General features: G+C 37.7%; 1 protein-coding gene across 2 annotated transcripts in view; it reads right to left on the reverse strand.

Moving 5' to 3' along the window:
- Positions 1 to 14307, reverse strand: part of ARHGAP31 (Rho GTPase activating protein 31) — an 870295-nt gene that overhangs the window by 333530 nt on the left and 522458 nt on the right. The gene's annotated exons all lie outside the window — the stretch shown is intronic.

Consider the following 14307-nt stretch of genomic DNA (forward strand, 5'->3'; position numbering starts at 1 on the left):
GTCCTAAACAAGGAATACAGAGGGATGGAAATCCTTATGCGGTATTTGCTTCCCACATGAAATACAATTATTAACTTTGTCTGACATCGGTCTGAGGCAAGAAAAGTTTCCCCAACGGGGTACTTAGCTTTCAAGAAGACTTCGGTTGCAAAATTTTCGTAATTTCAGGAGCTGGCCGACCTGCACTTGCGAACTGCTTCTGCTTTGGGCACCGCGCGGCAAGAAAGACTGAAGAAAATGGCGTCGGCTGGTTCTTTTATACCCCTGTCGCACTGACGTCAGGGAAGAAGCGACGACAACCAACGCTGGACCTAGACTTTGGAATTCGGCTGACCGAGGACCCGCCTGACGGCAGGAGAACCCATCTGTTATGACTGCAGCTGTATGCTCGATGAACATCAGAACAAATTTACTAATACAACTTTTCCAAAGTCACATAATTCACTGAGTCAGAAAGCTACAGACTACAAACCTTCTACTATCACTAAATCTGTGTAGCCATGTAGAAATGTCTTAGTAACTGCTGACTCTAATCAGGCACACTGACTCCACAATCCATAGATTAGACGATGACAAGATGACAGTTATATGCCTTTCCAGTGCTAGGATCTGTGACATCATGAAGACCGTACAATTCTTCCAAAAGGACTAATATGACTATAACTTGATGGGGGCTCATGTCTCTCATACAATTATGAATGACTTGAGGTGCACAACCCAGTATGACATTTAAAGAGATGCTCTGGAACATGTGTCAAATGCAGTTAAGACTGGTTCTGGGTGGAAGCCTACTATCACTCATAATGATGCCTTGATATAAAGAGAAGATATGTGGCTTCAACAGTTGGCTAAGGAGCTGGCAATATACTACTGGGATCCAGTACGTGTATTTTGGGGTGAGATCTTCACAAAAGGGTGCCTGCACCTACCATTCCATAGATTTCTTATGTAGGCCAATGCACTTTATGTCTTACAGTGCTTTTTTTTTTAGGAAAAACCTTCTGGGCATTCTAACATGACAAAACTGCTTGTAGAAAATTCCAGTCTGGACCACACTGTTGCTGTTCTGCTAAATGCCAAAATCCTTAACTATAAATTGCCACATCTTGAGGGTCACCTGATACATGAACAAATTGATATCTGTATTGTAAAAACATTATTCACTCTTTACTCTGTTTCAACATCCATCATGCATTCAATATTTGTTACAGACCCAATAATATTTAGACAGATTCCCCATGACCCACAAACAGACCCTACTGAACTTTAAATTACTGAAACCAAAAACAAATGATCAGCTCTTTGCAAGTTTAAATTACCCCAAACAAGACAGCTTATCAATTCCAGATCTGTTATAGGTCATCAATGACTGGAAACCAGTTCTATCAGGATATAAATGTTTTTACTGTAACAGACTTTCTAACAAAAAATCAGGTGGAGTTGTTATGATAGGGATTAAAGATAGCTATGAGACTTGTGATTATTACATGTTCAGTGATAACACCAATACTATAGACTGTGTAACTGTGACAATAAAGACATCCCTGGAACATATAACAATTGTTGGAGTGTACAGACCACCAAAGTCAAGTGCAGATGACCTAGAGGAATTCGTACATTTCTTACATGAAACACAGGAGGGAAGAATAATATTAGCTGGGGACTTAAATTTACCAGAAACAGACTGGAATAATATTGATTCAACACCGTTAGTAAAGAAATTATTCACAGAGTATATTCAGGAACAACAAATGCTTCAAATTGCAAAAAACCTACCAGGGGATGGAATATACTAGATATTGTTTGTGTTACCAAAGAAATTGCTGTAACTTCAAGTCAAGTTTAACCACCATTGATGTGCAGTGATCATGGGGTTATAAATGTTAATTTGTTGCTAGATAATTCTGCCAAACTGAAATCTAAGCCAATGCACGGAAGGTTAATTACAGATTATAGGGAAGCAAAACAGTTACTATATAAAACTAACTGGAGTGAGGTGTTCAGTGGAAAAACTGCAGATGGAATGTGGAAAGTTTTGAAAGAGAAATTGTTTGAGTGCAAAAATCAAACAAATGTTTAACATCAGGATCAAGGCACGCAACATCGGGGGGTATATTTCCATAAGAACAAGATACCTGATTAAGGTGAGAGACAAAAAATATAAGAAATTGAAGAGAGGTCGAACTACAACTTTGAAAACTGAAATAAACAAGCTGGACAAACAGATTAAGCATAGTGTTAGACAAGATCAAGAAAAATTTGAAGAAAATTTATATAAAGATATTGAGCATAATAGGAAACCTTTTTATGGATACATAAGATGTGGAAGGAGTAAAGATACACAAATTGATAAAATGTGTGCAGATTCTAAAATTTATTCTCAGACACAACAGATTATAGATATATTTACAAAATCTTATGCAAAACAGTTTGGCTCCACAAAAGGGGTGGTAAGTTGTGTTAGTGACATTCAGGTAACCCCAGATACTGGAATCAAATTAGATTATATTGAAAAAGAACTGTGCAAACTGGATCCAAACAAAGTGCAGGGAGGAGACGGAATAAGTAACAATGACCTGAGAACACTTAAGCAAGAACTTACACTGCCATTACATCTATTATTCACTAGGTCATATAAATATGGGGAGATTCCTCAAGACTGGAGACATGCACTTATTAAACCTGTCTTTAAGGGAAAGTGGAGTAGGACAAACCCAGAATCATACAGACCCTTAAGTCTACTTTCATGCTGTGGAAAAATAATGGAGAATGTAGTACTGGATAAGTTATTGTCAGAACTGGATAGGATGGGACCTGAAACCGTATATCAGCATGCATATGTTGAAAATAGATCTATTACCACCTATAACATGGTGTTCTATAACAATATAATAACAGCTATGAATGAAAAATTGTGATGTGATGTGATTTATATAGATTTAACTTCAGCATTTGACAAGGTCATGCACAAAATACTGATCAATAAATTAGTACAACTAGGTATTGATGTACTGTTGATAAGATGGATAGCTGCATGGCTTACAAATAAGACATGGCAGGTATCACACACCAACTGGACAGGTGAAATCCTTGGTTACAGTCAAGGTGTCCCACAGGGCTCTGTACTAGGCCCTTACTTGTTTAGAGTGTATCTTTCAGACCTAAATTTTCACCTGAGGTGTTCTACAGTCTATATGCTGACAACCTGAAATTGGGTAAGCTGACTACAAGTGTTACAGATAAGGCATGTCTGCAAAATAATTTGACTAAATTTACCATTTGGGCACAGGAGAATAATATGTTGATAAATACATCAAAAACTAAGCATATGAAATTTGGGAGACATAAACTGAAAGGTGAATATTTAATACAGCACACAGTGATTGAAACTGTAGACTCATTTAAGGACCTGGGTATATGGGTAGATTCAGCTATGAGGTTTTCTAATCATTTCAACCAATTAGTTAATGATAGTTATAGAACTATAGTTTGTACAAAAAGATTTATAAAGTCTAGGAAATCAAACATAATGAAGTCATTGTTTGTTAGTTACATTAGTCCCAAACTTGAGTATGGAATAACAATATAGAAACCCTATAGGAAAACAAGCATGAATAAACTGGAAAGAGTACAGCAGAAATATACTAAGGGCATCCATGGATGTGAAAATCTAAGTTATTATGAAAGACTAAAACATCTGAACTTGTACAGTGTCTCTTACAGATATTTAAGAGGAGATCTCATTCAGGTATATAGGGCATTTAGGGACAACTACCTCTGGGAATGTTTGAGGTTATCAAAAAGTGCTAGAGAATCGTCAGATAACCTATGTAGAAGATTCTATAGGAATGAGAAGTTTACTAATTGGTTCTCTGACAGAGTAGCTGATGCTTGGAATAGACTACCAAATTACATTAAAGCAAGTACTAGTTTAGATATTTTTAAGAGCAACCTGGACATTTATTATGGGAACAAGTGTTTTGGCATATTGGCAAGCTAGAAGAGCTTTAATGCCCGTGCTTGAAACATTTGTATGTATGTATGTATCCTCCATGTCCTCGGAGAACCAGGAAAGATTTCTAAATGTACTTACTGAACTACCCATAAATTAAAAATACATTCTTATGGGTGACTTCAACTATCCAGTGATAACTGGAGCACCTATAACACAAAATTTAGTAATTATTATTAGTAGTAAGCCTACCCACATAGGGTCACAATCTTTTTGACCACATACTCACAGACATCATATTTATCTACACTACTCTTATGGCATTCCCATCTGTGGTCATATCTGATCACAAATCAATAATCTATTCCTTTAGGCATCTAAACTGCAACAGTGAACTTCTCTGAAATCAAGGACTATAAAAAGACAGGTCTATTAAAAAGTATATCATGAGCTCTCAGAAATTACCTAAAAGATTTAAAGGCCCCATGTATCTTCAGTTATCATTTATGCTAAAGAATTCTACTCGAATTGAGCAAACAGCATAAGTCAAGTGGTCCAGATCAGAACCAAAAATAGTTGGGATATACAAAATAAACCTAAAGTATATAAAGAATCAAGTTCTACTCACATTATAGAATGTATCAAAAGGATCATCAAAACTCTGAATGCTAACATAACTAAGATGAAAGTGGAACCCATTAAACTTAACATCCACAGCCAAGGATGACCATAAGTCCTTCTTTAACTTCACTAAAGAATTAGGAAGCAGCATACAGCAATGCTTTAAATTAAGTCATATTGGTATTATCCCTTCCAGCCCAAAAGATATTCCTTAAGTACTTTTAGACAAATTTAGTATTGGCTTCACATCAGAATCAGTTACTGAAGTTCCATAAATTCCTCCGACCAATATTATTATGGAACATGTCCTGACTGCAGGTCACAACAATACACTGAGTTGCTTATTCAACAATACCAGACATGCCTTCATGGAAAGTCTCCTAAATTTGCTCATTTTAATCATAGCCACAGAATATGTTCCTGAGGTGTGGAAACCAGCCTGGTATCCATCCATCCAAACGCAATCCCCTTTTTCTCATTTTTGCACATGGGGTCGGGCTGTCACTTCATGGTGAAAATCGTATAAAGCCAAGATTTACACCTCTGGGTGCCAGTCCATTAAGTAGGACCCACTTCACATTTTGGGAAGTATAGCCCCCATCAGTTTAACAAACCAAATTTGCAAAGCCATGTAATATAATTATATCTGATTTCATTAACTCTAATAAAAAAAATCATATTGCTCTAGATATGCAGCAATATGGTTTTGCAAAAGGTTGGTATGTATATGTAATTTAATAGACTTCTTTGAGAAAATAACTAAAGCTGTAGATAGTGACAGTACTGTACCTGGATCTGTCCAAACTCTTTGACATCATTCCCTATGCTGGAATTGTAACTAAACTTAAAGGTGTAAATGTACACCCTCATGTTGTAAGATGGACAGCGAACTGGTTACTAGATAGAACCCATGTCATTAAAGTAACAAGTGTGTCCTCAGAAAGAAAAATGGCTCAGTACTGTGGCCCTTCTGTTTGGCATCTACACATTGGGTCTCCATACCACTACCATAGATATACGGCAAACTAAATTTGCAGATTACTGCAAACTAGGTACTTTCCTTCACTCAGCACTTAATACCACATTACTACACCAATGGCTAAATCACTCAAACCACTCATATATAAACTGGCCTAAATTAAATACAAAGAAGTATACCATTGTCAGCTTTGCTTGGCAAATCTCAACAGCAGCTTATAGTATAGATAGCACCCCTCTCCAGACTGACATGATCATTAGAAATCTTGGTATCTTCACACACTACTTCTTATCCTTTGACTACAACATAACAACATTAGTTAGGAAATTCTTCTATCAAGCCCAGTTAATAACTAAAGCTATTCTGTCCAGGTCAAAAGAAGTTTTCATTTCTCTACACTCTGCCCCGATTAGACCAGTTATAAAATATAATATCCCTTCTAGTAAATATCTATCCAAACATGGCACTCAGCTAGAAAAGACCCAGAGATTTCTAATGAAATGGATCACTGGGTTAAAGGCCCTCAGCTGCAAAGTCAGACTTGAAGCTGTATCTTTGTATTCTGTGTCATAGAGACTCCCATTAAGTGATTTATGTCCATGGTTCAGAAACACATAAAGTAAAGGAATCAACAAATGGCTTCATAAATGCTTTAATTAAAGAAACGACTCACCATAAAAAATAAATAAGATATGCAGGAAGGAGAACAAAACAGTTGTGTAAAATCTTACCATAACAATAGATGTCCTTCTCTTCTAAGTTGCAGTATTCTTTACATATGGTTTGTATTCTGCCAATCGACCTGATGTCTGGCCTGTATACAAAAACTTAGAGCCACTACCTGTACACAGGATGTCGCAAGCAGGCACAGTCAATGTCAGCCATAAAAGGGACATCTGCACGTACAATCTTCAGAATAAGAAAGCCCTATAAGGAAAGGAGTCCAAAAGGAGCCTAAAAAGACCATCCAAGGAAAGATCAAGCTGTAGGGGGAAGGTTGGAGGGATGGAATACTGCAACACAGAAGAGAAGGACATCTATGGTTATTGTTAAATTTTGCACAACTATTCTATGTCCTTCTATTCAATGTTGCAGTATTCTTTACTTATGGGAGAGTGCTAAAGCAGCAAGGGGACCCAGGGTGGAGGATAGAGTAGGAAATAAACTAAGAGGAAGCACTTTCCAGGAATCCATGGAGGACTGATCTGGCAAAACCTGCCCTGGACCAGGAAACAGTATCCAATTTGTAACGTTTCATAAAGGTATGAACAGATGACCAAGTGGCAGCTTCCAGAATGGAATGAGCATCTAGGCCTTTGAAGAAGGCCCCTGAGGATGCAACTGATCTAGTGGAATGGGCCTTAATAGATGTGGATAAAGATTTTCCATGGAATTCAAAGCAAAATGCAATATTCTTAGAGATCCATGTGGAGATGGTTTGTTTGGATACAGGCAAACCCAGAGCCCCAGGATGAAAGGATAGAAAAAGTTTGTCAGACCTCCTAATGGACTTAGTCTTTTCAAGATAAAATCTGAGTTGTCTATGAACATCCAAGGTATGCAGAATCTCTCACTGGAAGACTGTGGAGAAGAGACAAAGGTAGACAGTTGGATGGACTGATTAAGAGACAACTCATTCATGGGTCTATATTGTAAAACCAAAAGATCTTTTCGTTGAATACACTTTGGTCGACACCTAAACAGTGACCTCTAAATATAGCGAAGTGCACATTGAGTGAAATTCAAAACAGCAAAAAGTTTTGTTTGGCCAACAGCAAGAACCTGGTGTGATTTATACAAAAAAAAACACGGAAAGAAATACCACACCATAACTGTAGAATAACGTTCCCAACTTGAGTTAATGCACACTCCCCTTGCTAAATTATATCAATTACCTATGTTAATGTCACACAACCCTTTAAGCAACCAGACATAACATAAATAATAGTATGACTGAATGTTGTGACCAACCTCAACAAACTAAACCTGTGCAGTAGAATGTAAGAAAACAATAAAAAGTATATTTGGAGCATACAGCTACCATGTGTATAGAAAATACATTAGACTTTCAGTAACATAGCTGCAGTAGGTAAGAAGTTCTGAGTGGTATACTCTTCCTTTTTGTGAAGAATTGTCTGTAAACAATGTTCCCATTCTAAAGATTTCCTCTTCTTTGGAAATACTGGACAAGATGACAGAAGCTGCACCCACAATTCATCTACCCTATTCTGTTCATGTACTAACACTGAAATCACAGCTGGCGTATCTGATATTCGCCTACCAAGCAAGCACCTAATACGCCTATGCCACCCCTCAACATAGTTCTGTGCTTGCGGTAAAGCTTTAGTATTCAGGGGTGACACATTCCAGAATATGATAGGATAAATAGGTGGAAACCGTGAAGGGGCTGTAGTCTGTGTTACTTGTTTACGGACATGGCTGAGTACATTCACATCTGAAAAATAAGATAACAGATCCCTACCGTCAGCAGGGAATGTCTTAGACAACTGTCTAAAAGCTGGAATAACCTCACTTTCAGATAGAAATGCCAATGCTATCAATTATTTCACGGACAGTTGAAATTCAACTGACATTCCATACATATGTGACAGTTGCAATTGCTGAACTTTTCTCCATATGTTTTGTGAGAAATGAAACAGACAACCCTTATTGCATACATCTGCAAAATTAGCTGTAATACTCTTCATGGCTGCCAATTCAAAATCACATAGCAAGTACGTTACAGTAAGACTCAGCTAGTAAATTAAACAAACACTACCACATGTTGTTATACAACTTGAATGACTTTGTAGTCATTAAACAGTATGACAACGGTACACATTTTTGCTTACTGATACATGTCATACTTCCAAGTACACTGTGCAGTTGTCTGCAGAACTTTCCTTTTGTTAGGAAGACCCCATCCATAAACCATATTTCACACTGGCAGAGATCTATGCGATTCTCTTCAATTGTAAACAGTAGTACATGCAGGTTTGAGTGTATATCTACCTTCCGTTGTTGCAGGAGTGTAGAGTGCTTTAACTTGTAATCATCTAAGCATACTGAACTTAGGGATGTAGATGGTTTAAAATGCAGTAAAAACTTCCCCTGCCTCACTCTATTTACCTGCTGTAGCATTGAACTCCAGTTGGTAGGGTAACAACACTTTCTAGAGACGTGCTAGCCAAAACATCGTCAACAACTAATGCAGGAGTGTTTCTGGTAGTACTGGCCATGTCCTTCAATTTCTGGCATGCTCTGTATTTCTCCACCTCTGTAGGGTCAGAGGCATGATTGTAAGATGTGGATTTTAATAAGATTTCTTCTACACCCTTCATTGTTTTTATTGCCCTGCCCTTACATTTTTTTATTCTACTTAAGCTGACAGCACCAGTATTTCCTACTTTTTAATACCTTTTCCAAGTTATGTAAGTAACCATCAGCTACTAACATCTCCTTGTCTTTTTGCTATTTTACTGTAAGGTAACTATTACCTATCCCACCAGGACCTGTTAGCGTATTAGTAGCTATTGTTGCACATACAGAATGCTATACGCACAGTTGTGTTCTGCTTCACACTTGCTTTTATCATTTCCGTTAATGAGATTGTTAGATAACTTTGATACGTCTCTTTAATATATTTACACATAGGTTCATAGGTTCATTGGTAGGTACTAGGCTATCGGCCCTAGGGCCCATACAAGCCTAGCCAAAAAATGTACCCTGGCTTTCGCCACCCAAGAAAATTATTTTCCTGTGCCCCTGTCGAGCAGAGCCACAGAAGTGATCCCCGGGGTGAATTTCCCATTTCCCATCCAATCATCAAGATTTTTCTTGAAGAGTGCTAATGAGGAGCTCTGTTTGACATAGATAGGTAGTCTGTTCCAGAGTATGGGAAGTCTCTGGGACAGGAATCTATCCCTCCAGCATGTTCTGTTTATTGTGGTGACAAGGTTAAGGTCCCTAGAGCGTGTAGCTTGGAGGGATTGGGATTTCTTTAAGTGGAGCATGTCCAACAGCTCTGGGTTTGACATAGCTTTGTATGTTAGGCAGAGATCGCCCCTGAGTAGGTGATATGCGATGGAGTAAAGCTGTAGTTTTTTGAGATGGTCTGCATAGGGCATATGTTTGAGGCCAGTAATCCTCTTTGTGAGGTATTTCTGTGGTCTTTCCAGTTGTTGTAGATGTCTTGTGAGGTACATACCAAAAGGCGTTGTACTCTATAATGGGTCTAAAGAGTGATGAGTAGAGGGGAACAATGACCTCTTTTTTTCTGGATGAGAATCCTTTTGTGATGAGATGAGTCACGTAGAAGGATTTCCTGACCACTGTGGCGATGTGATTATCAAAGGAGAGACTACTGTCCACCTGTGTCCCAAGGTCTCTTATCACATTTTCGGCATTAAGTAGACTACCAGCTATGTGGTAGTTCATGGGTACAGACTTTTTACCAAAGGGGATGACAATACACTTTTTGGCATTGAGCTTCAGGCCATGGCTTTGACACCAGGTATCTGTCTCATTGAGGCCCTTTTGTAGTTTGTCCACATCATTAGGAGTTTCGATTATGGCTCCTAGTTTGCAGTTATCTGCAAACTTTGTTAGCCAAAGACCTTCTGTGTTGGCCTGCACTTCAGAGAAGTAGATACCAAACAGGAGAGGACCCAGGACTGAACCCTGTGGTGCTCCACTGGTCTGATGTCGGATTTGGAATCCGCTACTTTCACAGTGTGGGTTCTGTCCGTGAGCCAGTTGGCAACCCATCTTGTGACATAGGATTTATACCTAGTTTAGTGAGCTTATCTATAATTCCAGAGTGGGGGATGGTGTTGAAATCCTTGGCGAGATCTAGATAAGCTGTGTGAACCATTTTACCTTTATCTATGGCTTTGGTGACTGCTTCAAAGAAGTCAATCAGGTTTAGGAGACATGATCTGCCTTTTACAAATCCAAACTGTGTAGGGTCCAGAGTTTGGAGATTACCAATGTCTTTGTTTATGAGTTCCATAATCTTATTGTATTTTTGGGATGTTGTCCTGAAGTGTAGGTTGGTATGACACTGCAACATATTTTAAATGTGGTTTCCTAGAGTAGGTGTATCGTGGTACTGTTCATCTTTCACGTACATACATCACTAGTTTTGGCCACCTATACTATTTCAATTTCTTGTCCTTCGCTGTAAATGTACTTTGACGTTCAGACAGATCGCTGTTTATTTGTCGACCAAAGTGTATTTGACGAAAAGATCTTTTGGTTTTACAATATAGACCCCTCATTCACCACGTTGAATGCATGAATCTTGGATTAGTTCTCAAGGATACTCTGTCCTTATGAAAAACTAGGAAAGGAGGGAAGCCATCAATGCCTGAATCTCAGAGAGCCTTCTAACAGAGGTTAATGCTACTAGAAGCACAGTTTTCCTTGGTTAGAACTTTAGAGAAGCAGAAGCTGCCGGTTCAAAAGGGGCCTGAATAAGCTTTTCTAGCAGGGTCTATATTAAAAGCATGAAGGTGTACTTACCCGAATACCTAAACGCTGACACGTCTTCATCAAACCACGAAAACATTGATCGTCCTGAAGTGCAAAATCAGAAACGTCGAATCGTCATGGTTGGTCCTTCTGCGGTATAGCTCCATAAGGTAAGTGTGCAATAGTTACGGACCTTAGGGTTAGGGTGCAGGTTAAGGTAAATGCATACATGGTAATGTATGTGAGATTTAGTGTAGGGTTAAGCGCTTTCATCTGCCAATACAGACTTCATCAGAACCCCAAACAATAATTACTATTGCATTTAAAAGACTCTTTTGGCGCCAAAAATTCTTAAAGGAACATATCCTAATAACTCTGTGAAAAGAAACACTATAAATAACAACCATACTGAAAACATGTAAAAACCCCAACATTGCCAACCCCTTGTGGTTGGAAATATATATGTATATAAAAATTTATAAAATACAAATATAAATAATATACAATTATGAATAATAATATATGTATAAAAATTGATTCACTCAATATGTAATTGAATAGTAAATAAATATTTTAAATATATGAATCTGTCTAACTAACTTCAAGCCAAATGTAAAAAAGGCTTGATACTAATTAAGTCGTTAATTCCAGGAAAACGTGTGGCATCCGTTAATATTTGCCATTTAGCTTCTTTCATGGCAAGAAGAGCTTTCCAATTACAACCAAATGGTGAAACATCCACTTTGTCAATAATAGAAAATTTAAAGTCGTGTGTGTCACCATATGAGGAGATGTGTCTATAAAGTGCATTCTTAGAATCTCCTATTTTAATCTTATAAAGATGTTCATAAATGCGTTTTTTAAGGTGCCTCTCGGTTTTCCCTATGTAATAGGCAGGGCATGCCAAACATGTTGCAATATAAACAACCTTGGAGGTATTACAATTCCCAACCTTACTTTGCACATAGGTTCTATTAAAATCCGCCAACCTGACACCTTCACCTTCCCTAATGGCATCACACTGCCTACAACGTCCACATTTCCTTGTCTCTCCATAATTAGGTTTAGTACGTGTTCTCATCTCAAGAAGACTCTTGATATTAGGTCCAGTCTTAAAAACAAAACCAGGTTTTTTTCCCAAAACATCTTCTAAGTCTTTATCAACACAAATTAACCTCCAATGCTCACAAATAATGTTTTTAATGAACTGAACAAAAGGAGAATAAGTTAGAACACATACTCTATGTCTATTTACTGTGTTGAACCCATCCTTACTCTTGTTAAATCAACCAACGCCCAAAATAGGGGGATATTTGTTACCCCATTCACCCTTGACATACTGAGTAATGTCATCCAGAAGTGAAATAGGGTATCCCCTATCGAGGAACATAGATTTAATTAAATCAAGTTCACTACACATTAACTCCCTGTTGGAAGACATACGGGCTGCCCTGATACATTGTCCCTTAAAAACGTTCTTAAAAACGTGTCTAGGGTGGTTGCTACTGTATTGTAAATAGTCATTAGAAAATGTCTCCTTCCTGTAAATACGAGAAACAAACCCTTCCTCTGAATGACTAATGTAAAGGTCCAAATAGGCAATTCCACAAGTATCGAAATGATGAGTAAATCTCAAAAAATCTGTGGTCTGATTGATGTAATCAATAAAAAGGGGGATCCTATTGGTTGGACCATTCCATAAAATGAATAAATCATCCAAATATCTAGTGTAAAACACTATATTGGAAAAAAATTCACTAGGAAATAAGAATTTTGTTTCCCACTCTAGCATCACAAGATTGGCAAAGATGGGGGCACACGAAGCCCCCATCGCCACCCATCTCTTTTGCTTGTAAAATTCACCCTCGAATTGGATGAAATTATAGTCCAAAACGAGAGACATCATGTCCACAATGAGACAAATGTGGTCCCAACTAAAGTCAGAAAATGCCCTCAAACTATTACTAAAAAATTCCAGACCTATATCTCTCGGAATACAAGAGAAAAGGTCAACCACGTCGATGGTCATAAAAACCAACCCCTTTCTTCACAATTCTGGGGACAAACAACCCAAAAATGACCAAGAGTCCTTAATTAGATGAGATATCTTCTCATATAGAGGTTTGGTCCACCTATCAATAATCACCCCAATGGAGTAAGCCTTCGAACGACTACCAGAGACAATAGGCCTGAAAGGAGGCTGGGAAATACATTTATGAACTTTAGGGATACCAAAGATCGTGGCCAAAATTGGAAATTCCACCCTTATAAAATCATAAATGTCCTCGGTAATCCTTTTATCCAAAAAATATTCATCGATGGCTAAATCTATCCTTTTGTAACCCACATTAATCTCATTCAATTATACCAACTCATAGTTACCAGAATGTAGAATAATGTTGGTCATGGAATTAATGTAGTCAATGTTTTTGAATAATACTATCCCACGCCCTTTATCGGGCTTCATGACACGAATGTCCCCATTGGAAATGAATAAGTCCAGACACCTACGTTCCTCCCTAGTTAAATTATCAACTTGATCTTTAACTTGGTCTTTCTTCATGATTTTAGTAAGACCATATATATCTTGGCAAGCCATTTTTTCGAAATTTAACACCTGTGGGTGGGAAATAGGAATGTAGGTACTCTTTTTCAATAGTTTGTTTTTAGTTTTAAATGTTTCATATTGGTCTACAACGCCCTGTTTGAATTGTAGGGCTAGATTCAACCATCTACAAAACGACTTGACCTCTTTTATAATGTCAACTAAATTGAAACGTACAGTGGGAATAAATTTAGTTCCCTTTGTAAATAACTGAAACATTTCTTGTGTAATGTTAAGGTCCGTGTAATTAAAAATGTTGAATCCATGATGGGAGTAGATGATTTTCTCCTCACAATGGGAAATTTCATTCGACCCATTCTGAGTGGAGGTGTCTAAGAAGACCAAAACAGAAGATGGGGAAAACCCCCCTTCATAATCAATAGAATGTTCCACCCTATCGGTGGAGGCTCTGTAATCTGTTTGAACAAAATCTACCACCTCCTGTTGTTGGTTGGATGTTGTTTTTTGGGGGCGGGAAAAAATCAATAATTGTATATTATTTATATTTGTATTTTAAAAATTTTTATATACATATATATTTCCAACCACAAGGGGTTGGCAATGTTGGGGTTTTTACATGTTTTCAGTATGGTTGTTATTTATAGTGTTTCTTTTCACAGAGTTATAGGATATGTTCCTTTAAGAATTTTTGGCGCCAAAAGAGTCTTTTAATGCAAT

The sequence above is a fragment of the Protopterus annectens genome, chromosome 5.part1, assembly GCF_019279795.1.
Source record: "Protopterus annectens isolate FY-2018-M chromosome 5.part1, PAN1.0, whole genome shotgun sequence".
In the NCBI taxonomy this organism is placed as follows: Eukaryota; Metazoa; Chordata; order Ceratodontiformes; family Protopteridae; genus Protopterus; species Protopterus annectens.